A 4,506-nucleotide genomic window follows, 5' to 3' on the forward strand; every position below is an offset into this window, starting at 1 on the left:
CAAACACTTTGTGTCCTCACATGATCAAACCTTGTTTTCCCGCCAAAACCAGAAGGGCGGGCAGCTACTGTTTTGGTACACATGTAAAGTTTATTTTGTCGTTGTTGCTAGAATACTGACGCTAAAGGAGCAAGTTGTGGGGTTGGTGCGTATGTTAGCTAAACGCAGGAGATTGTTTGTTGGTGGTTAGTTTCATGAGCTGAATGTGTTAGCGGTTAGCGCCACAGGGGTTAGTCGGTTTGAAGGGTTTTCTCACTGCTAGCCAAACCTCCAGAACAGTGTGAATCCAGAGCAGCAACAAAAGAACTCAGCTCAGGTCCAACGTCCCTCATGAGGTCCAACGTCCCTCATGAGGTCCAACGTCCCTCATGAGGTCCAACGTCCCTCATGAGGTCCAACGTCCCTCATGAGGTCCAACGTCCCTCATGAGGTCCAACTATCAGAGCAGAACTGAGCTCAACAAAAGATCTGTAGTCCAAAGTAATGTTACACTGCAAACCTGAAACCAAACCTGAAGCAGAGCGGCTCTATGCCCGGTTCGATTCCCGTCGGCCATGAGCAATCCCAACAGGCTGTTTGAACAACTCTATAATTCAATAACCCTAACCCTAACCCTAACAATAACCCTAACCCCTTCATCAGACAGAAACTAGAAAACAGTTGAAATGATGTAGAGTTTCTACCTGAACTGAGACTAAAGCTCCATCCCACTAAACCTTCAGCATTAAATAGTATAATTGCCAAGAGGGTTAGGGTTAGGTTAGGTTAGGTTGGGGTTAGGGTTAGGTTGGGGTTAGGGTTAGAGTTAGGGTTAGGGCTGAACTATTGGCCTTTCTTTGGGGTTAGGGTTAGGTTAGAGTTAGGGTTAGGGTTAGGGCTGAACTATTGGCCTTTCTTATACCCATATGTCTGATATATTTGGTTGTATTGATACACTGGCTTGGCCAGCAAGGTGACACCTCTCATTCAGTGTTGTACTTCACTGGGTTAGGGTTAGGGTTAGGGTTAGGGTTAGGGTTAGGGTTAGACCTGCTGTTAATAAATACAGCAGGTCTCAGAGCAGCATTAGCCTGGCAGATCAAAATCAGCTTGGTGGAAGTTTTATATTTGGTTAGAAAAAAAGCTGCCAAATAGAACTGAGATCAAACTGCTGTTAAGTTGTGATGCTGTTGGCAGATGAACGAACATTCATGAACTCAGGTCTGCTCCTGACTGTCAATCTGACATGTTTGCACACATTTATCTCCTTTGATTAGGGCGTTCAGAAACAGGTCAGCTCTGTACATGGGGGCTGTAGAAAATGTCTGTGTCTCTGGTTCTGTCTGTCTCCCTGTCTGTCTCACCGTCTGTCTCACTGTCTGTACATTGGGCTGCTGCTGGGTGGAATCAGTGCTTGTGTGTTGTTAGTGTGTCTGATGATAATGAAGATGAGATCTGGTTGGGTGGTGATGATGATGATGAAGATCTGTTGGAGTGGGCGGTGCTCTGCAGGTAAATCCGATGTTTGGTTTCTTTGATTTATGAGACTGCTACGCTAGCTGTCGCTCTCTCCCCGTGAAGTGGGCGGGTCTGAACTGGTGACATGGTGCAGCCCCGCCCCCCAGAGGTGAAGACAGCCTTTATTCATGCCGCTGGAGCGGACCATTCAGATCTTCCTGGTCCCGCCCCCTGATGCTGGGGTGGGTGGAGTTTGGGTTTCTGTTGTTTTTCTAATGTGGAGCTGTAACATGCAGATTTTTCTATTGGAGTCTAATGAGCGGAGGAGCCAGCAGACTGTCTGTGATTAACACGAGGGCTAATAAATAAACAGACTCGTTCTTCCTCACTGTGTCCTCGTCCTTCTTTCTCGGTGCCACATCTCAATAACACACAATACATGTTTTTTATCCTGTCTGCTTGTTGACATTAAAAACATGATTAATAACCCTATCCCTTCCTGCTCCTCTTCCTGCTCCTCTTCCAGCTCCTCTTCCTGCTCCTCTTCCTGCTCCTCTTCCAGCTCCTCTTCCAGCTCCTCTTCCTGCTCCTCTTCCAGCTCCTCTTCCTGCTCCTCTTCCTGCTCCTCTTCCAGCTCCTCTTCCTGCTCCCCTTCCAGCTCCTCTTCCTGCTCCTCTTCCTGCTCCTCTTCCTGCTCCTCTTCCTGCTCCTCTTCCAGCTCCTCTTCCAGCTCCTCTTCCTGCTCCTCTTCCAGCTCCTCTTCCTGCTCCTCTTCCTGCTCCTCTTCCAGCTCCTCTTCCTGCTCCCCTTCCAGCTCCCCTTCCAGCTCCTCTTCCAGCTCCTCTTCCAGCTCCTCTTCCTGCTCCTCTTCCAGCTCCTCTTCCAGCTCCCCTTCCAGCTCCTCTTCCAGCTCCTCTTCCAGCTCCTCTTCCTGCTCCTCTTCCAGCTCCTCTTCCTGCTCCTCTTCCAGCTCCTCTTCCTGCTCCTCTTCCAGCTCCTCTTCCAGCTCCTCTTCCAGCTCCTCTTCCAGCTCCCCTTCCAGCTCCTCTTCCAGCTCCTCTTCCTGCTCCTCTTCCTGCTCCTCTTCCTGCTCCTCTTCCAGCTCCTCTTCCAGCTCCCCTTCCAGCTCCTCTTCCTGCTCCTCTTCCTGCTCCTCTTCCTGCTCCTCTTCCAGCTCCTCTTCCTGCTCCTCTTCCTGCTCCTCTTCCTGCTCCCCTTCCAGCTCCTCTTCCTGCTCCTCTTCCTGCTCCTCTTCCAGCTCCTCTTCCAGCTCCTCTTCCAGCTCCTCTTCCAGCTCCTCTTCCTGCTCCTCTTCCAGCTCCTCTTCCAGCTCCTCTTCCAGCTCCTCTTCCTGCTCCTCTTCCAGCTCCTCTTCCAGCTCCTCTTCCAGCTCCTCTTCCTGCTCCTCTTCCTGCTCCTCTTCCAGCTCCTCTTCCAGCTCCTCTTCCTGTCCACACAGGCTTGATGGCTGCTGTGTGTCCTGCTGGGGATCTGATTCGTCCACAAGGGTTAGGTTTGGTCCTCACAGAGACACTTAGCCAGTCGGACATGAAGAGATGGAGATATTATTTATTCATGTACCCCGGGCACACGCAGATGGTCGACCCGTGATGTGATGTCATCTATCATTAGGACTTTACTGTAATTACACACACACACACAGAGCGCTCTGGGGACCAATCGGAGTGCTTCCTTCAGTTCTACAGTTTAAATTGTTTCCTGATCATCAGCAGACATACAGACTTTTACTGCTGCTGATGAAGATGAACAGTAAATGGAGTTCACTTTTTATAGCTCCCAAGACGCTGTACACTGTTAGTCACAGTCACCCATTCATCCACACACACACACACACACACACACACACACACACACACACACACACACACACACACACACACACTAAGGCAAGGGTAGTCCAGGTTCTTTTTCTGCCTCCATCAGCACTTTCTCTAACCCTACCCCTCAGACAATATGAGTGAGTGTGTTGGTCCAACAGAACTTGTTGAGACGTATTGAAGCAAATGAAAACAGTCAATTTAAATGTGTGAAAGTGAAAATCAGCTCTACAGTGCCATTGTCACCATTCACATGGTCGCTTGTCCACACAGTGTTGAGGGTTTCGGGTCAGGTTTAACCCGACTGCCACACTTTCAGCTCTTCTGCAGACATTGTCCATCACACTTACAATATTCTTTCTTTCTCAATCAGCATTAGGAACTTTTGAAAGTGAAACCTTCTACCTTAATATTATTCCACTTGGTACTATACTGCTCTGTTGTCACGGTGCTGCGCCCAGAGATGCTGCTCATGCTGCTGCTCCGGTAAGGAAAAAAACAGGAAGTAAACACAACTGCGTTAAGTACATACACATTTTTAATGAGTTCAACGTGTCAAATCAATTAATTAAATAACGTGTCATTTTTGACAGCATTATATGCAGGATTACTATTGCAACAACACATAAGCAGTAGGGTAAAACTAACCTGTCTCATGAGTCACAGCAGTCCAAACAGATTTGAACTTAACACCCGGAACACTTAAAGGCTATTATTATATAAAATCCACTTCCTGAAGGTTCTCCAGCCTTTAGGACGTCCCAGACGTGAAGACAGTCTGTCCTCTCTGTCCCTGGCTTGTTTCAGGTTTTAAAAAGTGTGTTGCTCCAAGCAGCCAATCAGAGATCAAACCCTCTATAGTGTCATCGGGGGTTTAGCCAATCCCAATCAAGGTAGGCCCACCCTCTGACTCCTCCCACAATTAGGCAGCTCTGCTCTGGCACATGGCACCACGAGAGGAAGTACTTCCTCCTCTTCCCAAGATGGGCATGTGTGGGCGGCGCCAGTCCAACTCACACAGACACAGCAGATTCTGAATGTAGCTCCTATGATCCAATATTCAAATGAGGAAAATCAAGGAGGAGCTAGAAACTTAGAATACTGAAGGTTTCTGGACCGACCAGACCAGGAGGAGGAGGAGACCAGGAGGAGGAGGAGAACAGGAGGAGGAGGAGAACAGGAGGAGGAGGAGGAGGAGAACAGGAGGAGGAGGAGAACAGGAGGAGGAGAA

The 4,506-nt window shown here is 48.8% G+C and overlaps 1 protein-coding gene across 7 annotated transcripts in view; it reads left to right on the forward strand.

Annotated features, from left to right (window-relative positions):
• Positions 1-1,821, forward strand: part of LOC308112033 (far upstream element-binding protein 3-like) — a 35,436-nt gene extending 33,615 nt beyond the window's left edge. For all 7 annotated transcript variants that reach the window (XM_080467230.1, XM_080467226.1, XM_080467224.1 and 4 more), the window contains one exon: positions 1-1,821. This exon is cut by the window's left edge and continues 198 nt beyond it. The gene's annotated coding sequence lies outside the window, so the exon portion shown is untranslated.
• Positions 1,822-4,506: the final 2,685 nt, after the last annotated feature.

This window comes from Lipophrys pholis (assembly GCF_963383615.2).
Source record: "Lipophrys pholis genome assembly, chromosome: 7".
Taxonomy (NCBI): Eukaryota; Metazoa; Chordata; class Actinopteri; order Blenniiformes; family Blenniidae; genus Lipophrys; species Lipophrys pholis.